This window comes from Vidua macroura, chromosome 3 (genome assembly GCF_024509145.1).
Source record: "Vidua macroura isolate BioBank_ID:100142 chromosome 3, ASM2450914v1, whole genome shotgun sequence".
Lineage (NCBI taxonomy): Eukaryota > Metazoa > Chordata > Aves > Passeriformes > Viduidae > Vidua > Vidua macroura.
In genome coordinates this window covers 78,477,455-78,504,388 of record NC_071573.1, presented here as the reverse complement: position 1 = coordinate 78,504,388, position 26,934 = coordinate 78,477,455, and the positions used below count along the sequence as shown (strand labels likewise).

Below are 26,934 nucleotides of genomic sequence, written 5' to 3'. Positions count from 1 at the left end.
GGAAGCAGTCACACTCTGAAGTGGTTGAGGAGGAAATACTTGTGGAAGGAGAAGTAATTAGCTGTAAGCTACAGGGGTTCTCAAGTTGAGGTTTTCAACTTGCCAGTGCCCAGCACTTTACTGTTTTCCTGGAAAAAAAACATTGGAATGCTTAACTACTATTTACTTGAGTGAAGTTGGCAAGTGGGAGTGGAAAGGAAGATGGTTTTCTTTTGAACAGAAGGGGACAGCAGCAGTACAAGCAGTGGCATGTATCTGTCTTCACAGGATCACTGCAAAGGCTGCGTCTGCAGAATTACCACAAACTAAAGCTAGATAAAGGGGGAGGTGAGGAAGAGGAAAATAAACCCCTAAAGTTTAGATCTTTTAAAAATCTAGTCTTATTTTTTAAAAACATGCAAAATTAACTTGTCAGTAAAAAATTCTGGTTTCTCAAGAGATGTCTGCTATGTCTATATATTATGACTAATGCCTGTTTATGACTCCATAAAAAAGTGGAGGGAAAAATAAAACCAAAATGCAGTGCAAATGAGAGAGAATTGGTGGTTATTTTTCTAAGTATGCTGCTCCTGGTAAAAAAAGTTCAATATTTCCTGAGCAGTGATCCTACTGCATTTTACTACAAGTCTTGTGGAAAATTGGTTCACTTATGGAAAGCAGGTTATTTCCTCTGGATGGCACCCTTCTAGATGGTTTACCAACAGATGCTCAAATTCTTGCTACCTTTAAGGATTACCTAATTAGGTACTTGAAAAGAATTACGAGGCTGTGCTAGGAACACAAAGCTTGTGTCTCTTCAGTTTATACAGGTTTTTCCGATTGGGCATAACATTCATTGACAGACTGTAAGAGTACCAAATATTTATGGTCACAAATATACATTATTTAAATTGCCTATAAACCTAAAAATATAAACTCTAAGTCTGTTCAGTCATAAATCACTGGTAGAACAAAAATAACTGCTGCTTACTCAATGGCCAAAGTCTCTGTATTTTCAAGGATAACTTAGTTTCCTGAGCAAAAATTGCACATGCCATGGCATATCAGTGGAAAAAGAGAATAAACAGAAGTTGGGAATAGAGAAACAAGAGAAAAAAAGGGGGCACGGAGGGTGGGAGAGGGGGAAAAGCAGACTTTCAGCACCACTGAAGCTTTTCTGAGAAGGTCTGATTGATGTTCACTGCTGTAGAAAGCATGAGGCTGCATCCCAAACATTTCATTCCCTTCTGCAAATGTCTCACTCCATACCTCTCCCCATGTTCCCCAGATATTCTTGCCCTATGCAGGATGATCCAGCCAGCATCAGGTTTTACACATGATCTAAAAGACTAAAGCAGGAATCTCTCTGCCCAGGGGTCAGCTTAGGGTAGAATGAAACTTAACCCCTGCCTATGCTCAGCACGAGGGCTTCTTCATGCTTTCCATCTGACAAAAGACTTTTCCTGAAACAGACAAATTATTAAAGGCAAAGCTGTTACTACAGCTGCAAACTTACAGGAATACATAAAAACTGAATTCCCATGAAGAGCTAATGGTGCACCTACTGAAGAGGAAGTTCAGCAGTTTAACAGGCTGATCAGCCAGGTTTACAGCATTAGGAAGAGCTGGATCTTAGGCAGGATAAGATGTACTCTCTGCTCCAAGGCTTGCTCACATCAAGGTCTCAGCTCTCAGCACAGACCTGCACATGTGGGCCATCACTTAACAGGGTCATGAGAGGCCACAAAATCACTGTCCTACACCAGCTTGAAGAACCAGCTCCTGCAGTCTTGGAGGTTGCAAGAAAACCTTATATTTATTCTCAAAAGAAGCATCTGCCTTAACAGCTTGCAAAGAAATCTAGAAAAATAACAATACTTCCAACTGCACTTTGTAAATCTGCTTGATTTAAAAAAAAAAAAATCTTATATTATTTAATAACCTTTTGTACATTTTTGAACCAGGTTACCTTTTTTCTCCCCCTTTCCGATGGCTTCCAGTATTGCCTGGCAGCTGAAATTATCATTGAGGAATGCAAATGTAAAGGAAGACACACCAAGACACTCTAACTGGCAGAAGAATGCATGAAGTTGAAAACCTTTTGCTTCAATAAACTCTTTCCAGTTTGGATTTCTGTTATACAGAGAGAGTTTTCAAAGGAGAGGTTTTGTTTTTAACAGGGCTTTAATGCTTAAAGTGGAAAACTGGCAAGTTCTTCTGTTTGCAACAAACAAACCAAGAAAGGTGAATTGAGAAGGGCATGATGAATGTACCTGGGTATTACTCCACTTATCATGAAAGATGTTTCAGACACAGAAAATTGTGCAATCATGCCCAAGAAAACTGGAGATGCTGGGTGGGCCATGAGGGAAGTGAGCAAGAAATCAACAAATGCAACAAATACACAGGGGGTTGTTTATCCTGATGTTCAGATAGGTGGGTAAAATGAGGGCTAAGTAAAATGACCCACACAAGGAGACCAGTTGGTGAGCTTCTCTCAGATGTGGACAGGAGGAAAAAATATTTAAGGAACGCTGAGCACCTGTGAGCCAGGAGAGGTGAGCACAGGTGTGCAAATAGAGCTGGTGTTTTCTGAAGCAGTGCCTCACCTGGTGGACTGCAATGATGCTACTTACGCAAATTGATCCCAGTGAAGTCAAGGACCCTGCTTTGTTACATGCAATACCATCACAGATCAGCAAACGTGTTTTCCTTACGTTTTGCGTGTAATTTCCTTCTGGTTGAAATAGCTTCACTGGAACATTTGTAGCTTGAAGGGTCGCCTGAGGCTGAGAAGGCATTTGCAGTGCTCCTGACATCTAATGCATGATCTTTCCCTGAGATCTGTAAATTAAACCCAAGATGATATCGATACCTATGTCACAAAAGAGACATGGTCTGCTTCACCCTCAGTGCACCTAATTTCCTCATAATAACCTGTGTAATTCTTCCAAAGGGAAAGAACATGCTCATCTATCACTCCTGCTTGTTCCCACATGCACTGTTTAACCAGAAGCAGCCAAAACAGGAGTCAGAAGGGCACAGCAGCTTCTTTCCCAGTGTCCAGAGGTGAGATGCAGAAAACCAACACAACCAAGGAGGTGTGGACCACAAACAGGGAGGTACCCACCCATCCCAGGGCTGTGAGGACCAGCTCTGCAGTGCATCCCTATCTGGGTGAAGTGTGTCAACAGTCAAAGGATATGAGATGGAGTGATTCCCTCAGATAATAACAAAACTATGTGAGGAACCACCCTAGCTAGAAACTGTGACTGAAGTCACCAGGAGAAGCTTCAAGACAACCATTGCTGGCTGACTGGCTGCAGGGGAAGGCAGCTGCTGCTACCCTGGAGTGCTCCAGAGTCAGAAAACTGGATTTTCACTAGCTGCACCTAACAAAACCAACCAGGCTTAAACAGAAAACCTTCAGAGAAACTGGGGAATGTGCACAGGGGAATTTTCCACCCTTCCTCATCCTCTGGTTGCAGTTAGGTCTGTGGCTAGAAGGCATAAGGCTGCAGTTCAAGAGTACTGCCACAGGAACTTGTAAATCTTTTTATGTAAAACCTGAGTGATTTTCTTGTTGGAATATACTTGACTTAAAGCCACCATCGAAAATTTTATTTTGTCTTGGGGTTATGACTCATGAAAGAATGGCTAGGTGTGAAAGGAAAGTTAATATATTCTGTGAGAAAAACCCCCTCCCCAGCAACCTTATCCGATGACACGAGCTGAATATTTATGTCCTACGCAGTAAAACCAATAGACAGCAAAAGCCACAGCCTAATACTTTGTGTCAGATCTGATGAAAATTCAGATACCTAGCTTATTTCCCCTTAAAGGCTGGAAATTATGGTTAACACACATGTGAACAGGAGAAAATGAGATGGTTCAGTGATGAGGATGAAACTGCTACCTCTTAGTCCAGCATGTTTGGAAGATGATACCAGACTAGCCAGCGCTGGTTGTCTTGGATAAGAATGCTTCCCAGGTCATCATGAAATGCCACAGCTCACTGGGTTAATGCTCCAAGACTCCTGACCCAACACATGTAACCCCCAAAACCACACCCCTGTCATGCAAAAAGATGTTCCCATGTGGAATGATTATCACAGTCAGACTTTTACTGCTGATTTCTTTTAAAAATTGCAAATTGAGAAAACAGTTAACATACAGAATGAAAGAACAGGCCAGTCAACCACAAAAACTTCCCATAAGGTTCAGCATGTGGGAAACAGATAAGTGAATGCTGTGAAAGATGAACAATATTTAAGTATTAACACAAATGTTTGTTTTGGGGAGGTTTATCTGGCATCTCTACCGGTTTTCCTCCAAGCTCTAATACAAAAATAACTACATCTAACTGCAACTGGGAAGAGATGGCAGCAGCTCAACATTGCTCCCTTTTTTCCCTCTGCACTCAGGAAAACTCCCAACTGCCTTGCAGTGTCACACAAACTAATTTTAAGGTGATTTAGGATGAAGCCAGCCATACACTTGCAAGTTCAGAAAGTTCAGTCAGTGGTCTCATTTTCATCATCCTGTCAAATGAGGACATACGCGTGCAACATAAGGGCAGGAGAAACAGTTTTTTCTCCAGCTGTACAGGTGGTCCCCCATGTTACAGCATGAAGTGAGGAAATTATCCTTTAGCTCATATAAATCCTGGACACAATGGTTGCTCACCAAACTATGAAGAGGGAGCCCATGTTGATGGATGTACACATCTTGCCTGTGCAAACTGTAGTAGGGCTGAAAGTGGGCAAATGCTGCATCTCCCCTGAAGGAGCTGCCTCTTATCTTCTCTGTCTCCACCTTCACTCCAAGCAGGGAAAAGTCAAAAGACATGAAATTGTTTTGTGGGTGATCTTCAGTGGTTGTTAAAAATATAAAAAAGAGAAAAGGAGAATGGTGATGGGAAAGAGGTTCAAAAATATGTTCCTTCTTGGGTGAACTCAGGTCTTTTTAACAAGAAAAGCCAGAGAGACCACGCACAGTAATGCTGAGAAAAAGGAAATGGTACTTCATTCTAGCCAGAGTCATAAATCTTACCAGTGAGCCTCTAACGGCAAAACGGTGAGCAGGGGAATTTTTATACAGAGATAATTAGTTGTGAGCTGATATCAGGTTTACTGTGCTGTACACTCCGTGTGTGCAACATGTTCTTAACCTGCAAAACCCTGCACGAGGCTCTGGCAGCCTTGCTGCTGCTGGCTTTGCCAGAAGGCATGCAGCTGGAACTCCCAGAGACCCTTAGGAAAAAGAAGGTGAAGATGGAAATGGGTATTTCTGCTCCAGAGAAATCTTGTCTGTAGCCCAGAATGATTCTTCCAATAGGAAAAATGCACCATGTTTATAAAACCACACCACTCTACTACAGGGGAAATGGACCAACAGGACACCTTGTGCCACTATTAACATCCTTATCTTCTGGGATACAGACACCACTCACAGATCCTGCAGAGCAGGCAGATGGGTCATGGAAAAGGTTTATCCATTGAAGTGAGAAGCAAAATGTGGTTGAGGGAAATTTATCAGCCAGAAGAAAACAGCTGTGAAGATGCCTCACAAGCACCAAAGTCAGTGGCACATTCCCTCTGCCTGTGCTGGGAACAAGACAGCCAACCCGCCAGTGCTTGTTCCTCAACGCGTTGCTCTGTTTCAGAGAACAGCCAGGGACTCGCACTAGTGATTGACACGAGCAAAGACTCCACCACAGCTAGCAGTCAGACCACACTTCCAGTCAAAGAGAAGCTGCTTTTTGGTTTCTAGATGATAGGGAGTCCAGGAGACATGCCAGCAGCACGCCGGGTGTGCTAGGTGCCAGCAAGCATCCTAGCACTTGTGAAGCTACTTTAGAGGGGACCAATTTGGTCTAGATGAGGGGGTCTGGAAGCCTTCACGCCCAAAAGATGTCCAAGTTAGGAAACAGCCCAGAAAGGACAGCAGCTTGCAAAGGGACAGCTCGATGAGAAAAGACAGCCCACCCCAGCTGCACAAGGAGCTTTGAGTCCCCACAGGCTACCTTGATGCTCCCTACCTACTTTCAGCCCATCCCGTTTTCTTTTTAATCCCCAGCCTAATGCAACAGGACAGATACACCCATTGCTCGACCACACTCCTCTGCTGACCCAAAACAGCTGGAGGCAGGTGGGGCTCAGGGCAAACCAGCTTTTTCTGCATAGAGTTAAAGCAGCAGGTCTTCTGTCAAAGGCTCAGTTTGCTTGCAACTGTATGTTAAACTGAAAGACCAATCTGTATTTACTGCGCTAAACTACAGTTATGGGGGTTTTTTAATCATTCAGCCTAATGGTACACAGCTGTCACAAGAATCTTTGAACACATCACTGGCTCTCTTTGATCTGATTAACCAGATAAGGAACCACAGCCACAAGATATGAAAGGATGAGTCCAAATTTCAAACTCTCAGCTGAGCAAAGAATTTCGTTCAAAGGAATGGCAAAATGAGGAGGGAGGAGGTTCATAATACCAATGAAGGTTTTATTTACTAGTGATATAAGCAGGTGAAATGCTCTCCGTTGCACTGTTAAAGAATCAATGGACCCCAGCCTCAAAGTGGTGCTGACAGGTGTTATATCTGCCGCACTAACCTGTGTGGACAGCAATATTTGTATCATCTTTTTTCCAGACTGGGAATGAGGGGCTTTCTTCCACAGGGATGCTTTTTAGACTGGAGAAGCCTCCCTGTGATACTGAAGAACTCCAAGGGTATGGCCCCTTCACCCAAATTGCTTCTGTTCAGCATGATTCTTCAGATAGCATAGTATTTTTTTTTAATTCAAGACAGCTTTGTTTATTTGCTTTTATTTCTAGCATAATGTTTACTATTCCGATCAGAACATTCTGTAATCTCATCTAAATGTTTTATTATTAATTGCTGCACCCCACACCCCACCCTTAATAACTATCCTCGGGAGAGGTAAACATTTCAACGCAACTTACTCTAGTTAAAGCCATGAATATGCATTATTTATTTATTTAGGTAAACAGTAATTAAGAAAAATCACCAAACCGCCTTCTCTTTGAAATGAGCTCTACTTTACCAGCCTTGCCGTGGGAATTACAAGTCCTTTAAACACATCTATTACTTTGTCCTCCTCCACCATGATTTACATTGATGGGCCTCAGACCACACTACAGCTGCCAGAAAAGCAGTCAGTCCCTACGCTGTCTAAGGCTGAGTGACAAGTTCAAAGCTTCCAGCAAGGATAAGCAAGAGGTACCAAGATGTCAGTAGAGAAGAAAGGTGCAGGATGAGGAAAAGAGTGTTGCTATCTATCACTCAATACGCTGATTTTAAAGATTTTTCACAACAAGACAACGACTACTAACATGAAAACACTCATGATCCCCTTCTGCCCTCTCCCTACAGATGGAGGACTATGTCCTGACAAACAGAGGAGCTTGTGACCACTGAAGCCTCTCCATGCTAAGCTGGGTAGCAGCCAGCCCCAAACCGAGGAGATTTTGTGTCAGAACAGTCAGATAGCCCCAAGTGCTATATATATACCTACATACATACATACATATCTATCTATATCTATATCTATATCTATATCTATATCTATATCTATATCTATCTCTATCTCTATCTATCTATATCTATCTCTATATATATATCTACACACACAACTTACGCATTGGGTAATAAGCAGCTGAGTGACTCCACTCAATTCCCCTGGTTTTCTTCCTCAGTGTTACATTAACTCAAATACTACAGCATCCCATCCTGACTTATATTTCCACCAAATTGCACCGCAAGCCATGACAGAATATGGCAGCACCAGAGGCAATGAAGCCGCTAACACAACACGCAATTTTTTAAACCAAAAAAGTCAGACACACCAAGATGGTCCTCACAGTCCTGGCTGATTATCCAGCTTAAGGATCGCACCAGCACTACAAGAGAGGAATCAAAATGTATCCCAAAGACAAAGGGATTTTCACAGATCTAAAATTGTTAGGTAAATAGATAAAACTGCGGCTGGGGCTGTGTTTCAGTTTTCAAAGCTAATTTCCGGCCACTGTTCAGAGAAATGCTTTGCATTTCCATTTCTGACTCACCTGCTTTAACAAGCGCACTCGCTGGAATTACTAAGCATGGGATCTCATCAAAACATTTCACTTTCTGAATCAAAGTGCTTTTCAATTTTACTGATGTGAACTTATCTATAAAATTTACCATGGTAACAACACTGGCGATGTGCAGGTATGAGTGCACAATGCGATATGTCAGAGGACCCTTCTCCCACCGGGCATCCCACCAAGGTACAGGAATGCCTCCCAAATTCTGCCCAACCACTTGGAGCACGCTGACACCAGTCTCTCACATCCCCATCACAAAGTGATACACACTGCTAGAGACACATTTAAACATCAGGTATGAATGAAAAGCATTCCTGAAAAGAATCTGTTATGAAACCGAAAATCGGAGATCGCCGCAGCGCTGTGCCTAAGTTGAGTCATCAGTTCCCTTTACAGTGTAATAATTGATGCTGCCTTGATCAGAATGACTGATCCAAATGTTGCTTTGTGTTTGTATGTTTTTGTTTTTTGTTTTTTTTTTTAATTAAGAAAAAAAAAAGATTTCTTATGTAAACAAGCCGTCTGTCATCTTGCAGGAGTGTTTGTATTCTTCAGATCATGGGAAACATCTGTCAAAACCAGATTTTGCTCTCCTCAATCAACTCGATACAGTCTTAATCAGACTGTACTCAAAGAACTGGTCTTGTTACAGAAAAAATCCGCTGCCAACTCTCAGTGGAAGCGCTGATTTTATTTCACTTTCTTGGGATTAAATGCTGCAAAGATTATTAAAAGAGTTCCCTCCTTCCCCTGCGGGATCTCTCCCCCAAAGGAAATCCTGAGAATTTACATGCTGCTTTTCTCCTCTTTTTGTGCGTTTCCAAAATTAACTACCTTCCAGGAAGAGACAGATAGGAGTAGAATCAAGGTATAGTGAAACTTCAGAGCCTGCTGATTTCCCACCTTTTGACATGGGTACTCAGATAACGGAGCAATTCCCCTTCTAATGCTTGCAACAAATAAACGCTCCCACGCGTCTGCATCCTGCAGGTCACACCTCCCCAGAATGATTCATTAGGTATTTTCACATCTTCTACACAGGGGAAGATCAAGTGGGGTTGCAACTGCCTCTAGTGGTGTTTTCTGAAGACAAGGTGACACAAAACAGAGTGGCTGCTACTACCAGGATAAGGGTGATGTTAGACTGCCATACTGTGAGTTCTCTGCCAGAGAATCTGCCTGGGAATAGCAAAATCATTACGACAAAAGAAAGAAGAAGCCAATTAGAGAAACAATGTGAGACTATAACAGAAAGAGCAGGCTACTCCATTAGCAAGTAAATGAAGAGGAGATGACTGTGGCAGGAGGACCAGGATCAATGGGTACCAGCCAGGTGTTTTAGCTGGGGCTGTATGCAGAGCTCTGTTAAATGGACCAATAATTTATAGATTAAGGGGACAGTACTGGAAACATTCAATAGTTTTAATAATGTGTATACATGGTCTTAAGGCCCTTGGAGGGGTGAGAAATTAATGGCCATGTCTATACTATATTAGCTTTTACCTTTAGACCTAAACTACTCCACTGGAACCATGTTGCTGATATGATGCTGAATTTTTGTATTTCATCTGGCAGTGACTCCAGCCCAGTGCTGCACACTGAGCACCTACCAGTAGCTGGAGTATATCACCAGCACTGCTGGAAGCACAACTCTCAGCATGTATCAGTAACTCATGGATTACACATCATGCCACTAATTCTTAAATACAAGGCATGAGACAGGAGGAGAACCTTGGTATGCTTTGGAGAAGATGGAAGAGGACCCATCTAAATACTTGGTACTGAGAGTAATACAACATCAGATGTTAAAACAAGAAGATAGACAAAATCCAAACCTGTGGAGAAGAAGAAATGATAAAACAAATGATGTAAAAAGGGAAAAGAAAATGATCTACTGGCTGAAGATTATGTTAAATTATATTTCCCTAACTGTGGTAGATAGTTGAACATGAAACTAATATCAGACATATCTGCAAAAATTGTACTCTTTTGAATGGAGTGGAATTGGATTTAAATGAAAGTTTTTAAAAAAATCTTCAGGCAAGTAATTTCTTTGAAGTAAGAAATTACTGCATGGCTACACTTATGAAACAAACCTAAGACAATATTAAACAAGATGAAATCTCAACTGTGTTTGAGAAATAATGTCCAGAAGCATATAGATTTAGCTCTGCTCAGCACAGAATCCAATGAGTAGCATCAACCTTGCAACATCTTGGGGAATCTTGTATTTTTCTGAACAACGCTTTTATCAACTTCAGGTATTTTAGAGAGGAATGGACTGCAACACTCCCCAAATGCAGGTGAAACATGATTTTGGCCAGATTTGAGAAGAGACTGGACTTAGCACTGGTTTCATCTGCCTGACAGAAGATAACACACGTTTTCAACTGTAACTTTCATAAACTCTTTGAAGTTCATTTTACTATTCTAAGGTTCAAGGGTGACAATATGAAGACAGAGGAAGCAGAAAAAAACTGGATAGGAATGAAAAGCACTTTGGACTGTCAAGCCAGCAAGCGTAAGAATTGTATTTGGCTTTGTGAGAGCATTGCCAATACTAACAAACCATTTGCCGTCTGCTGCTGCATACCAGCAGGTCGTGCCCAAGCTTACATTAATACTTTGATGCATGTAAAGTGGACACATTTTGAAGTGCCCCTGTATTTCCTTTTAATTTAATTTTGCACCAACTGTTGAATGTCCTGATTAAAAAATAAAGGCGTGGGAAACAAAGCGAAATAGGGTTTATCACCTCATAAAGTTAACCAAAACAGCAAAGACTATGTTCAAATGTCTATCTAGTTCTCCCTGACAGTTCAACTCAACTGAAACCTTAGGCATGATATGAATTTCTTCTTCAGTTTCATGCCATCTGAAAACAGAAGTTTAACATCAGTATTTTCACCATCCCGGTTAACGATCACCCAAAGCAGTAGTAAGAACCAGCAATCATTATGCCACAAGCAAAGCCAACTCCATAACCAGAAAAGAAAATTATTTTCTTTCCAATCTCTCTTTTCTCCTCTTAAAATGTGAGTGCAGCAGATTCAGGGACATCCTGCATGAGCCATTCTCACTGCTTGTTCCTGTAAGAAAGATGTTCTCTGCACTCAATAATTACAGGTTAACTTTGTCAGGCAAAAAGAGCCTCTTTCTACAGTTCTTATGACTTTTGGAGATGGAGGTCTTTTTTGCTTTGTTTTTAACTTGCATGATGAAACCCACCCATTCTGCCATTATTATCTTGTTTTATTACTTCTCATAGCATTTGCTTAAAATGATATAAAAAGTAGGCAGTTGCACAGAGAATGATTAGTACAGCATGTGCTGTAGCAAGCAATATTATATATTTTATTGCTCATGAAGTCAGAGTACTGGAACCAGCCAAATCTGTTACTTTAGTCTGAAAGCACATTTTTCCTTTCCTGCTTGCAACAGGATAATTAATAACTGGGAGAAATAATGGAGAAAATAACCATGGTTTTAGGTAAGCACTCCTAATTACACAACCTTATGTTTGGACCAAAGATTGATGTTTGGGATGTCTCTCTACAAGAGAATAACAATTTTGCATCTCATGTGTCACAAGGACACTTGCCACACCATCTGCTCTGCCATCATCCCAAATTACTCACTACCTGTGCCAGTGTCCTCATCCCACTAAAAAGTTTGCACTTTTGCCTGAAGCTCTGCAAGTGAAAAACTAAATCTAATGCTTTCCCATTTATTAAGAGGGGCTGATGAAAAGCTCATTAATACTTGGGCAAAAAGGCTCTCTACAATTGCATCACACAGTCATAAAGCCAATGCACGATGGCCAGCGAACGTTTCCATGTAGCAATTGGCTTTACACAGCTTCCTACTTGGTGAATAGTGAGAGGAAATAAAGAATAAATACTTGTTTTCCCTGATTTATTTCTACACTGCGTGAGGCAAGAGAAAAGAATGTTTAGGCACTGAGCTGATTTCAGGCCTCGTCCTCTGTGGATGACTTTGCCTGCAATATTATAGGGCTTTTAATCTCACATACCTCATGGATCCTCTTATCATCACCATCATAATGAAACCAGACATTGCTTACTTCCCGCTCCCCCAGCCTGACTCTGGCCAGGCACACAGAGAGCTCACTGAAGAAGGCCACCCATCATTTCACCTGCTTGGCTTCACCTCCCCACACCAACTGGGGTCACCTTAAGCTGTTCCCACCAATGGGCAGATCAAGCAGCAGTATAACCCAAACCATAAGGATCAGAAGACATTCAGCATACCTTATTCACAGGAAAGGCACAAAACAATCCCCAGGTGTTTCTGTAATTCCTGTTGCTCTCAGCACAATTAGATTTTATTGAACTGTAACCCTAGATAAGTGCATTGAATCTTACAGCTGAAGTCAATTACACTGCGTTAAATAGTCTTCCTGATTTTCAAGATGAAGATCACTTCTGTATAAAACTGAATTAGCTCAATAACTCATTATTGGTAGCTCGGGCAAGGGGTTGAAACCGCAATGGACAACTGAGCAGTTGCTGTGTTTTCAGGCACTAGTCCTTTAGAGCTGCAAGCAGACTGACTTTCCAGTTTCACCAGTTGAGAAAAGGGACAAGCACTGAAGGCAGAGAGAGGACACCTAGTGTTGACAGCACTGCATCTAAAACCATCTGTGTTTTCTCATGGCAAGGGACTCTGAGCTGACCAGCCTTGGAAGGAACAAGACATTGGTTTTCGTGTTCTGAGAAGTCCTCACACTTAAAAGTTTAACTACCAACCCAAAGGAGATAAAAGGGCACATCAAAAGGCGTGTGACTTGTCATTTATGATTCCTTACTCAGAATTAGCATCAGCACCGAGTGAGAGTATATAAAAACCCCTTAAATGAATATTTTTGCTTCTCAGTGTCTGAGTGGAGGAGCAGAGGGGCTGAAGGCCAGTGGTGGTGATGAGCTATGTGGGCATCCTTAGCAGCCGCACTGTGCCAGTGCACACCTTGGCAGGAGTCCATGAGTGTGACATTCCACTGGCTCGCACCACCTTCCTCAGCTGCTAGGCTCACTTTTGGTACCCCTCCAACCAGTCTCAAGCACTCTTCGGTTTCTTTCTTACAAACAACCATATTTACATGTGAGGAGATCTCCAGGTAAGTTGGGAGAGGGCAGAAGTGGTGTTTCTGATCCCCTTGGGTTGTGCCGGGCGTGCATATTGAGCAGACAGGAGTGATTCAAAGCCATAAGCAGACAGACTGAGAGGAGCAAGGTGAGAGACAGGGAATATTCCAAATGCCTGCTGCTGCACTGGGGCAGCCAAACTCCACAAAAAAAAAATTAGGACTGAAAGACTTGGAAAGAAAAAAATCAACCCTTTTGAGATCTGGAAATAATTTCCTTAACTCTTTAACACAGAAATGCAAGCAGCATGGGTGACTGTCCTGTGAGGAAGCAGACCCCTTTTGCTCTGGTCTCCAGGATGGCTTTTCCCATCACAACATCCACATCTTTCAGCAATATCAGTAGGCTCTGTCCTCACAATGAACGTAAGGAAGATGATCACTGCACAAATGAGGAAGTCAGTCATGGGGCAGATGAAGGAGGTTGCCTGAGAACACACAGGAAACCTGTGACTGAGGCAGGGAACTGAACCCAGACCATGAGTTCCAGTTGGGTGCCCAGTCCAAGCTGGGTGGCTGACAGATCACCTCTTCTTCTGGGGCTTTGAAATTTAAGTTTGGTGGGTTCTACAATGAACTTCTTTTTTTTTTTTAATTTTGTCTAGTCACTACGTTTCATTACACTCACACTTCTGCTTTGTGAAGGCTTTTGATCCTGCTTCTGTTCTGTTTTGGCGTAAAAAACCAACACAACTGAACATCAGACAGAATTTACCCTTCACAGTTTGGTCTCCTCCCCTACCAACACGATCCTCCCCCTAGTGCTCAGTGCTAGGCATCCTCTCCCTAGCACTCAGTGTTGTGTCCTTTGTGCACCTTGTGCTCATGATTGTGGCTTCATCAAAACCCACCAGTGATATTCAGAAGGAGATTCTTCTTCGTAGCTTCACAGAGTTACAGCAACTGCTTATGTGAACAGCAGTGCTGTGAGGCAGCAGAGCAGATCTGGTGGGAACACCAGAGAAAAGGAATGCACAAAAAAGGTAAGTTCCAAAGTGAATGTTCTGACACTGCTATGCATCATGTCGACATGAACAATCATCTGAAGAACAGCTACCAGTAAGCCACAGCATCAGACTGCCTAGGATGTTTTACTGGCTTGGCTAATGAATCACTGGGAAAATATGAGCCATGTGCTCACTACCAGGGTAGTCGTCACGGTGGGTGAAAACAATGACTCTTTCACTATCATCATGACTTGTGCCTTAATTGATATTTTAACATTTTTAAAGATCTTTCTGCGTAAAGCACATAATATGCACTTCTAAGACAAAATCCTTTGGCATTATACTATTTGCAAGGAGGTGTAACAAGTCAAACCACTATTTCATGAAATAATTCACACTGGCTGAATCCCTCACAGACTTCTCAAGATCTTGAAAAGGAAAAAATAACTAATTTCCACATGTGTAATAACTCACACGGTGAGAAAGAAAAAGACTTCACATTTTTGTGAGAAAATGTTGCAAAACCACAAACTTTTGAAAGTGCTCAATATGCTATTTTCAGCTTATCTGGATGCAGCCCAAACTATCCACAGCTAACCAAGGTGCATCAGAAGACTGTAATCATTCCACTCCCACCACAGGTTTTTGTGCCCACTGTGCATCCAAGGCTGTCAAGCCCTACAAAATAACATAGGATTTTTATGCTTAAAGCAGCCAAGCAGCTGCAAAAATAACTCTGTAAAAAATATTGAATACTTGGTCCCACTCAGCAGCTGGAAAAACAATTACTGACTGAAAAATTCAGTATTTGATATTACTTAATAGTTGGGGAAAAACTATTTGTGAATCATAATTAACGTTTATTTAACTATTTAAAATCATGCATCTACTGTTTGAGGCTTCACGGAGAGCAAATATGTGGCCTTCTGGCACCATTAAACAGACTAATACAGTTAAACTGGCAAGACATGAGGCAGAAAACCACACTGGAATAGTCAATCCTTCAAGGAACTGGTGTCACTGAGATTGCCTCAGCACGCAGACTGCAACACCAGGTTTGAACCAAATCAGTAGCAACTACCCTGGGGTAAATTAAATGAATGCATAGCTCTAGCTCCTGGTGCCAGAGCAATGCAAACATCATGACATAAACTGGATGAAAATCCATTACTAATAGTGATGGAGAAACTGTTCCCCTTGAAACAGCCTCTGGGGTTTATGGGCACCTCTACAGTGGCATCATCCCAAGTGACAGCCCAAGTGACAGCGGGGCTTCCTGCGAACAAGTGCAGCAGAGCCTGCGAGAAAGGACCAGAAATGCTCATCGCCCTCCCAGGAGCCAGAATCCTGCTTCCCATGCTGAAAGTGAGGCCAACAGGACTAAGGCAGCAATCATCCATCTGTACTCCGCACTGGTGAAGCCACACCTCAGATCCTGTGTTCAGGTTTGGGCATCTCACCACAAGAAGGACATTGAGGTGCTGGAGCGTGTCCAGAGAAGGGCAATGAAACTGGTGAGAGGTCTGGAGCACAAGTCTGATGAGGAGCAGCTGATGGAGCTGGGTTTGTTTAGCCTGGAGAAAAGAAGGCTCAGGGAGGACCTTACTGCTTTCCACAACTGCCTGAAAGGAGGCTGTAGCCAGGTGGGGGTTGGTCTCTTCTCCCAGGAGACAAGATCAGAGGAAGTGACCTCAAGTTGCTCCAGGAGAGATTTACATTGGACATTAGGAAAAATTTCTTCTCAGAAAGCAATTGTCAAGCATTGAACACGCTGTCCAGGGAAGTGGTTGGGTCCCCACACCTCCAGGAGTGGGGACCCAACCCACTTTTAAAAGCCATGTAGATGTGGCACTTAGGGATATGTCTTAGTGGTAGACTTGCAGTGCTGGGTTAGCAGTTGGACTTGATGATCTTGAAGGTACTTTTCAACCTAAACAACTCTGCTTGTATGCTTCCTAATTATTTTACAGTTCCATGAAACCAGTGGTGGCTTAGGTTAGGATTTAAGTTCCAGAAGCAGATGAACCATTAATAGGCTGCTGAAAACAAACATTAGGCCTTGTTTTAAATTTCTAATTGGGAAACTGTTTGACTTCGGACTTTTCAAAGCCCTAATTTCCTTTAAACAATTCCCCCACTTGTTCTCTGCACATTTGCCACAGCTGAAATGTCCCATCACTGACAGTAACCAGTCCTTTTTTCATCTCATTCAACTTCACCCATGCAGAACTGGGCTGAGCACCGCACAGGTCCAGCAAGCACAGAACAAGAACAAAACAGCAGTTACTGTAGCTGGCAGACAACTGCAGGCAGAGCCGAGCCAAAGATTCCTGTCCAGCACAACCTCAGCTGGAGAGTGACCCAGGTGTGTCAGTTGACTGTACAGAGTAAAGACTCACAGAAATGAAACCTATGCCAAAAAACTGACTCAACCTCAGTGTTTGAAGGACTTGGTGACAGGATTAACATTTAAAAAAAATATGTATTTTATACGTAGTATATGTACAGAAAATGTCACCTGTGGGGAACATTCTGCAAGGGGCTGAGGAATGTGAGCAGCCTATATAATAAATATGCTTAACTAAGTGATTTGAACTCTAAGTCATCAACTGTCCCACCACTGCTCTCTCAAGCAACCATGTTACCAGAGGCCATTTCAAGAGAAATGCACTTATGTCACAAATACGTCTCATATCATACTTCTCACAACCTGCAGCACCAGGAAAATTAAGGCAATATAAAAAGAAATAAAACTTACAAAATTTTAGGTCACAAACATACCTGAATAGATTATGCTTTCAAAATGAACAGTATAAATAGCATAATAAGGTTTTTTTGGTGTACATCTCAAAGTTTTCTAGGATTATGTTATTTATTCTAAATGCAAACACATTCTCAATGCCATATACAATGCAACTGATTTGTGACCTGAAATAGGGCCCTTTTCATTGAGACTCACTCATCACTAGGATGATCTCAAAAATCATTGTGGGTCCCTTTCAACTCAGGATATTCTATGATTATCCTTTCTGTGATAAGAAAAAAGATGCAGCTGACCAAATTCACCTCCATTCACAGACTGCTGAGGCTCCCTCGCAATACCCCCTGCATGGCCAAAGGGACAAAGCATTGCTCTTTTTGGATCAGACAGGGCATCTATTCATGGATCATTTCAAACTGAGTTAGGAAGATCACTGTTTATGACAATCTCCACAAAGCATTCTCTCTCTCAGGGCTACACCAGGACAGCTAAAATGCTGAAGTACAGGCTGGAATGAAGGCTCAAAAAACATGTATGTCACAGAGTTAATGACAAAATAGATCACTATGTACTTGGCCAAATTTCTTTCTAGGCTTCTATGTAGCTGCCTGTTCTCAGAATTGTTTAGGTACTATGCTGGGGAGTACTAGAGCAAGAGAGCAAAAAGCCTTGAAAGGGCTTTAGCTTTACACTGTGCACAGATATGGAGGTGCTCAATTCCCACATGCATTGTTAGTGTCTTACTAGATGTTAGAATAAAACTGTGAAATTACAAGAAATAACCAAAACATCTAAAAACCACCCCAAAACTGAAGAAACCATTTGATGATGCTTTTGTAAAAACACTTACTTACAACACAGTCCTGGAAGTGATTTCCAAGCAAGCCAACTGCTGCTCTAGACAGTTTACTGGATGGTGTGGCTCAGCTCTTTCATACAGGCAGCACTTACAGTTGTATCTAGAAAAGGAAATATAAGCAAAATTCTTTATGAGCAAATACACAAATAAAGTCATCTTTCTCTTTAAAACTATGACCAGGTTAAAACTAGCTTTAGCAGGTCTCAATAGTTCTTGTGCCAAGCTTCACATGTGCTGCCTGCTCACAAGCCTCAAGGTGCAGCCAAAGCCACCCTATGGTGTATAAGCCAAGAGCGACTGTGCCTAAGAAAAAAGTCCTGCAGTGAGTGCATCAAAGTGGCAAACAAACGCGCCCAGCTGTTTTTCTCATCTAGTTCTACTTAAAACACTCGCAGGAAATGCAAGATGAATTAGTATAAAAAAAATGTAGGTGATTTCAGTAAGGCCAGGAATTCCAGGCACCAGCTTCTATTTTCTCTCTCTTGAGTGGGTGTTCACTTGTAAATTGTAGACATGTTAGCAATTCAACAACCGAGCGAATTAACATTCAACTTAACAGTCATTGTTAGGTTGGGAGGTTATTACTGCTTGTTCTGCTAAAGTGACAGGTTAAAATACATTTGTATCTGAAAAGTTGTTTTCTACAATACATATTCCCTGTCTTTTTGCACCAAATAATTTTCTTCCATCATGTCAACTCCTATTGTATGAACCATCACTGCCAGCTCCACCACAGCAGCTGAGATAGGCAAGGAGAAACAGCAAGGGGACAGGTGAGGAGGAGAGAGCACTCAGCCCCCACCATTTCTCTTTGGGCTGCCATATTAATTTTTTTTCCAGGCATTTTACGTGGTTGATTTGAGACTTCTCAGCAAAAGAGCATACTTGCATTTGTAGGATGTTCTGCTTTTAAAGCAAACAAGCAAAAGCAAATCCCAAGAGCAAAGAGAGGGCTCTACTTCACCAAGTCATGAGCCTGAGAAAGCTGCTTGCTATCAGGAAGTGCTTGGGGCACAGAATGGAAAGTTGTGATTTCCCAGCCTTGCAGGTGATTATTATTAATGGAAAAAACAAGTTTTCAAGGTTGAGTTGACATACCACCACATGTAGAATTTTTGCAGACTCAGATCCATTTTGTACTAGTAAACGAGCTTGCATCCTTCCCTCTGTGCTTTTTTTTTTCTTTTTTTTTTTTTTTTAGGGTAGCTCACAAGCTGCTGACAACTCACACTATACTAGGAGCTGTTCACACTGCACAAAGTGTTTACCACTCACAAGTGATGCTAAAAATTAATTTACAGTACTGCTACAGCAAGCTTTGACAAATTGTCATGTGTTGACACAGTCATAAGTTGTTGGTTAAAAAAAGTAACACTTCCCTCTTCTGCCACTTCATGTTTGAGACCAGGGATGGGCACATTATGCAAAGTTTGAGGGTGTGTAAGCTTCACAAATGTTTGGGCTTCACAAAACAAGCTTGGTTGTGAAAGTTTTTTCTCTTACAGTTAGGCATGTGTTTATTGCCAAAAAGACTCTAGTAAGAAAAAAAAAATCCTTTCCCATCTCCCAAGATCTGTGTGTTGTGCAAAACTAGAAGAAAAGGCTGTAAAATAAATAACCTTGCAGGATACTTGTTCTAGATAAGATCACAGCAGTGACAAATAGCCTGTATCAACTCCTTAGAGCTGCAGACACCACCCTCCTGCTGTAGAAAGGGAGGAAAAAAATATAGCTACAAGTAAGAGTTTTAATTGTTCTCAGCTGTCACACGATGTTATCTCAAATGAACGCATTTATTTCTCGATTCTCATACGTAGCTCTATATGGAAAAGAAAGAACTCCAGCAGTGGAATTCATCAGACAAGGTCCACATTGATTTTTATGTACTCAAGATAGTAGGTGTTAGTCAGCACTCATGCCTGCCAGAGGCAGCTCTTACATTTTAACTCCTTCTCTTCTTCCTCAGGGCAGGACAAATAATCTATCTAGTTTACACTCTGGAATCGGTAATGGACACAAAGTTGTAGTCAGCTGAGGTGAGCCGTGTTTCAGTGGTGATACAAACTTGAAACACTAACCCCAAACTAGCCTAAATCCAGGGAAAGAAACAAAGCCAAGCAAAACGAGCACTCACAGCACCTGCCAAAATGGGCTTCATGAGGAACCCTTAAAAGCCTGCTTCATGTTGTGCACCAGGACATCCAGTGCTCCAGTAGCTCTCCCTAAGCTACAGAGCACAGACCACACAAGAATGCAGTGTAAATTCATTCAGGACATTAGCTGGGCAATACAAGGAATTAATTTTCTCCTTTTTCCCCCCTTAACACTTGTACAAAATAGAGACCCTTTGAGTGGTTTAAAAGTCCTGAGGAAGGGCAACATTTTACCTTTGTAGAACCTGCCCTATGCCTGCATCAGTGCAAGAATGACCCACCTAATTTCTCTACAAAATTCACAACATGTTACTTCAACCAAAAAGAGCTCCTGCAAAACATTAAGGAGAGATGAAATTTCATACAGATTCCTCACTTGCTCCCACTTCACACACCCTGTACAGAATTTCTTCACCATCTGAGATGTTACTCTGATAGGTGATATACTCTCAGACAGATTTAAGGAAAGCAAAGGACATTTACATTGTTATAGTCAGGATGGACATTGCCTTGTGCTGTTGACTGAAATAAAATCATCCATGCTTAATCAGCGTAGATCACTGTACATTCAGAAAAGCACTAAAGTGGCAACTCCTACCTTCCTCCTCCAAGTAACAAAAATTTGTAAATATTTTTAGTGCATCTCATTAAACACATTATTTCACTGGATTCAGTCCAAGAGTCAATAGGGTTGAAAAAATACGATTCAACTATTAAGTCAAAAACTTCAGCTGATGAGTTACCTAGGAGGTAAAAACAATTCTCCTGCATCTTGGAAGAAAACAAATAAAATCTTAAGTTTTATTGTAAGTTATCTCAACTGCCAAAACATTATTTCTCCTGTACCTTTTAACTTTGCTGTATAGAAGGGAACAAACAACTTAAATTCCCTCAGTTCTTACCTTGGGATGGAAAAAGCCCAGGATATCCAAGCCACTAATGTAATTAAGAATACTATGAGGGAAAAGGTGGGACCTGGGTTTTTCTGAAGCATTTTTTTGTTTGGTTCTGTTTGTTTGTTTGTTTGGGGGATGCAACTTGTGAGCGCGAAGTAACAACCTCCAAGCAGAAGAGCCGTTCTTGCCAAGTCCCTTGCGTGAGTTTGAGCTTGCTCTACGCAACACAGGGCCAGCGCAGGAAGGTTCAGCTCTGGGGAAATGCAGAGCCAGGATCTCCTGTGGCCTCTCTGCATCACACCTTGCTGCTCTGCCCTCCAGTTTCATCACTGGGAGGACAGCAGTCTTGGCTGATCTTACAGCCACACTTCCTCAAAACTGCTATGTGCAGGGCAACAGAAGAAAGCCAAAAAGATGACATTCATCCCAGCAAGCCATCACCAAGATTTCAAAAGCAAAATGGAAACATATGAAGGTGTCCTGCTCCTTGATGATGCATGCACACAGCTGAAGGGGTAAATTCATGTATTGAATATATATACCAAATGCACTGGTAGTCACTGCTTGCATGGGATGCAGACTGTGAAACAAACTCCCCCGGCTAGAAATTAAAAAGAATCGGAGGATTTCAGCTTTCTTATTCCATAGGAACTGCTTTTCCAGCAAGTGAGACAGGACACTAGCCCAAAGGCAAGAGACACCAGTGACTGCCTACACCATGGGCAATCTTCCTGTCTCTGTTCTACGCCTGTCTTCATTTCACTGCAAAGGTCACCATGTCACCTCTGTTACACAGAGCTCTGCCACCCATGAGCAGTAGGGAAGCAGCTTAACTGGCCAACTTGGCGGGACCTCCTATGAGCATTTGGGGGTGGGAGGAAACCTCCCAGCTCTCTACTTAGTGTTTCCAGTTCTTAAACCTTAAGAGATGCTCAAATTGCCTTGAACTAAAAGGATTTCAGTATTGGAATATTGGAGGTCTTGAAAAGATGTATAGATATGGCACTTAAGGACATGGTTTTGAGCTGGACTTGGCAGTCCTGGGTTAAAAGTTAGACTCAGTGATCTTCGTAGTCAAAAGATGCTGTTTCCTTCCTGACTCTCTATCCTCAGTGCAGGAGGGAGCAAAGGGAAGCAGTATCTCTGGGAGCATGAAGCAGTAGGAAAAAGCATTAGATCTTTGCCTTCACCTGGAGCACACCTTGCACTTCCAGCCCTTTCAAGCAGAGGAAACTTGGTGGTCCTGTGGAGAATGTAATGACTTGAAAGCCAGCACACGTGTTGTGCAAAGATCCTTTAGGAGGCAGATTGGGAACTGCCTGCCCCCGCCCCCGCCCCGCCATCAAGAGTATTCACACTCCTCTCCTTTGCCTTTTTTTTTAACTGTATACACTAGTGCCTTTTTCACTACTTAGCATGACATCCATTGCATGCTATGTAACAATCAATGCCAACATTATCTATATATAGCACAGAAATATGTAATTCACTGAAACAAGATTTTCTTCTTCCCCAGTTTCTCATAGGCAGTTTTGTTATATAAATCCATCTGACTTCCTGCTTGATTTGGATCTATTCAGATCAAATATTTACTAAAGCCAGAAGCATTTTGTTTTTAATAAATATATTCCCATCCTCCCAAATCAAATTTCTACTTCTAGGTGAGACAATGACATCCAACTTTTACTGTAGCGCACTCCTTCTAACCAAGTGAACTTAAAAATTCAGTTAAATGGCAGTGTACAACTAAAAGGCTCTGAAAGTTTATGCATCACATGGCAAAAATCATTCTTTGCACAGCATCTCTATAAATATCCATAGGATTCCCTTGATATTTTTGAGCCACCTCAGGCCAGAAAGGTAACTAGGTAATGAAGAAAATCATGTCAAGTTTTTATCTTTAGCAAAATGGCTTAAACTGAGCCATGTTGGCTAATACATTTTGAAATCCTCCTCTATATATTCCACGTGGCAGTATCTTGTCTGTGCAACCTAGTTAAAAGTCAGGAGAAGGAGACAGCTGAAAACCCTGTGTGACCTTTTGATCCACAATGATTTCCACAGGAGAAATCACTGCAGGAAAGGTACAAGTCAAAGTAGTTAACTAGTAGTGTACACTCCACCTTCAACACCTGCTGATAGTGATAACTCAATGAAAAGATGAACATATTCCCATTTCTTCTGAGGCAATTATTCTTTATGAGGTATTTAAGGAGCCACAACCCCATTTATATCCACTTTTTTACTTCACCCAAAACTACAAAAGCATCCCAGTTTCAGGAGTTGCTTGGCTGAAGTGAAGACATGTTCAAAGTTCTGTCTGTGGCAATGTGGACACCAGCACTGGCAATGTAAACATTGAAGAGGCACGTGGGTATATGCAAAAATTTCATTCAGCACAAACAAAATTAGGACAGAAGGATCCCAAATTAATCCAGTTCCTGTCTTCCCACTGACTTCCCTCACCATTGGAAAGACTTTGGTTTGGATTTTAGTCAAGTCTGGTTTACAGTGCTGAACTTTGTGTGTCATAAAAAAACACCAACCCTGCTGGAACGTCTTACTCATTACACAGCCCTGCAAAAATTATTAGCTACGATACAAGGCATTTCCCTTTGGGGACCAGAAAGGGTGAAGAAAGAGGATGTAGAGTGACAGCTTGTGGTTTCCAATGCAGCACAAAAAAAAAAAAAAAAAAAAAAAAAAAAAGGCAAGAGGAATACAGGATATAATGTGTTTACATTTGTCAAAACAAGTTTCCTGGAGACATGGAGGGTCCACGCTGCTGAGCTGTCACTTCTGCTTGAAACTGCTGCCTCATGCTATCAGGAGGTCAGTCACTGACCTACTTTCTGATAGGACTGAATTAGTTTGCAACTTCTGTACACAGCCTTTTTAATTTTTTTTAAGGATTACTTAACAAACCCAGAAAAGGCTGCCTTTTATCCAACTTGGAGCTTCAACTGGTGCTGTGCAAGGCTATTACATACCCTGGCATGGGGCCCAGTGTGCTTGGGCTGCTTATTCTTTTGGAAAAATCTGTACAGAGTATTTTAATGAGTTGACGCTGCAAATAACATCTTTCCTTTTTGAACTCCTACACTACACTAATACCAGCGATTTAACCCACTACACACAATAAGGGAGGCCAGCACTCAAATAGGCTGTGCTTTGTCTAGGCTGCTCCTGAAATAGATGCCTACCACTACAGGATTAGCTCCCCAAATAGACAGATGCATGGCACAATACACTTACAGGATTAAAACATAAAGTTATTAATAGAAAACAAGATGAGTAGGTGAAACTTATGAACTAAACACCTACCAATCCAATCATGCCCTGCACAGAGCCAGCTAATGAGTGCTCACCAGGAGATGCTGGTATGCTAGGTTCCCTTAAACTAAAAAGCATTCTTCTCAAAAAGTGAAGGGGCAGAAGTAGTAGCAAAAGATATGGCACCTGCTTCCCCTCTTTGCTTAATGGCTACCTATGTGCACATAATGTCACTACCCAAACTCTTTCATTAAAATAAATCCACGGTGAAGGGTTTCACTGATCTTTCAAACACCTGGACCACTGAAATACTGGAAGTCGGCTCTTGAAATCATCCTTAACAATGCCATCCATTGAAAGCTTCATTGCTTGGGTGGACTCCTCTTCCCAGGTCTCTTGTGGGTAGCAGCACTGCTGTTTGGAAATAGGACAGCTGTGCTCCAATCCGTGAAAGCAGGGCCATTCCGCGTTAAGGCTCTGGACTCACATTTGGAAGACGAGACCTCTTCAGCAACTTGGTCTCATACGCTCACCTCACCCTCCATCTGCTAAGCAAAGATAAGGATCTTCTCCAAATGCTTGGCTTGCTTAGTACCAAAACATCGTGGGTGAGACTCACACTTTCCTTTGCATTTCCCCAGGGTCCAATCTAATAATAGAGGAGGTAGTTCTGACTACCGTAATACAAGACGACTATCAGTATCACAACAGATTCATGATCACTCGAGTTCCTGGACTTGATTAGGTTCATGTTGCCAAATATAACTATGCCAAACCCAGCACTTGCAACTGCAAATGCATTCTTGTCAACCTTTTTAGCTTTCATCTGTGCATATTTACAAGCCCTGAATCTGAAGTTCAAATAAATCCAGCAATTCACTGAAACCCACCAGGATTTGAAAACATTAGGGAAGTGTCAAGATGTCATTGAGCTTGTTCTGCAGAAAAGAGTGCTTTATAGTTTCAGAAAGAAATAGACAAGGGAGCTATTTAACGAGATGGTGGCATATTGAAACATGGATAGATAAGTAATTAATAGCTACCTTCTCTAAGTGAAAACTTTTCTGAGTGAAAAATCAGCTTATATGAAAAACTACAAGTCAACTGCTGCCACTTTTGGATGGATAAGAACTGTCATGCATGTTAGCATCTCCATTTCCATGAAGGATTTTACTCCTCTAAGCAATTCACAAAGACTTTCACATAGAACAGCATGTGGGAAACAAGGAACTAACAGAAGGAGACACCAAAGAAATGTTGATATTTGCAACCAGAATTCTAATGAAGAATGTTATCAGGAATACATGAACTTCAGCTTCTCTGCCATGAGAAGCTGAAGCTTTAGTCCCTTACGATCAAGAGTAACTACACAATTGTATAGGTGTGTAGTATTATTAGTGTACAAAATATTGGCCAAATAATCTCTTTCTGTTGGTAGCTCAAAACATTTAACTATTTCAAAAGTCCAATATTCAAGCAGCAGATCACCTAGTTAAGAACTCTCTCAACCCTGATGTGCAGGTTCCTTTAGCAAATTTCTATACAGCTTCAAGTGGAACACATGGCACCTTAAAGTAAACAAAACAGGAGAGGGAAAAATAGTCATGCTTCAAGAAATAGGAAGTATAAAGCTATTAATTAAGCATTTAATTCCTTTTATCCCTCATGTCTGTCTTCACAGGCTCTCTCGGCAATCAACCAATTTTGGGATTCACTGCTGTCATGCCAATCGTGGCAGTACTTCAGCTAAAAAGGTACTGTCAAACACAGTGAAGTTTCCCTTCAGCTTGTTCCCACACTGGTGCTGTGTACAACACACACGCTGCCTGGCGAGGGGAGCTGGGGGTGAGGCTTGATCTGCCCCAGTTCCAAGAACTGCAGACCTGCCCTAGATGGCAATGGCACAACTGAATCACACCAATGGTCGAGACTTTGTGCTGTAGAAACCTCACACCCTCCTATACAACACATAAATAAACCACAGTGGTGCATTTTTGTCCAGCTTAGTGGTGGATTTGGCAGTGTTGGCTTAAAAGTTGGACTCAATGATCTTAAAGGTCTTTTCCAACCTAAACAATTCTATGACTCTTTTCCAATCTGCACATGCCTTGGACTGAGGCATTCTATAAACATAAAAAAATTTCCCAGCATTTCACTGTTACAGCTCAACCGCTCACTTGAATCCATGGACATCATCCCCTGTACTTCACCCAATGATGCTGCACACAGAGCACAAGGAAGGATATGGCAGAGAGATTCCCTCTTGTGAAAGAGAATATACATCTCTCTGATTCTAACACTTTGTTTTCACAGTGGTCCTGTTCTCCTCTGAGAACTGGTGTTGGCAGAGATCAAACTGTAGGTCAGGTCTTATAAGGCTTTGAAATATATAAGGACAGTTACTGACAATGAGCTGTGCATTTGTATCTTCTGACTTGGGCAAAGAAGGCACTACTGATGTCCTGACTGTAAACTGCTTTTAAAATCCACGTTTGGCTGCCTCACCTGAACTATCCCTGCTTTCTGTCCCTAGTATGCTCTGGCCTGGCAGCTGCTGCTCCCAAGCAGCTTGTGGCAGTGGCCATCTGAAGCCAGTGACCCATGCTACTGGCTCCTGGGGCAGGGACTGTCACCTACTGTCACCCAGCATACAGTGCAGCAGGGCCCTGACCCACCCAACCTCTGGGCATCACTGCAGCAAAAATGAGGATAACCTAAATGCCAGCAAAGGGCAGATACTCAGCCCTGCAACAAGAGCACACTTTACTGCAAACACCTTGTATCCCAGAGCTTGAA

General features: G+C 42.0%; 1 protein-coding gene across 1 annotated transcript in view; it reads right to left on the bottom strand.

Moving 5' to 3' along the window:
• Positions 1-26,934, bottom strand: part of BACH2 (BTB domain and CNC homolog 2) — a 180,241-nt gene that overhangs the window by 78,300 nt on the left and 75,007 nt on the right. The window contains exon 3 of the mRNA XM_053974383.1: positions 17,808-17,916. The gene's annotated coding sequence lies outside the window, so the exon portion shown is untranslated. The remainder of the gene's footprint in view (positions 1-17,807; positions 17,917-26,934) is intronic.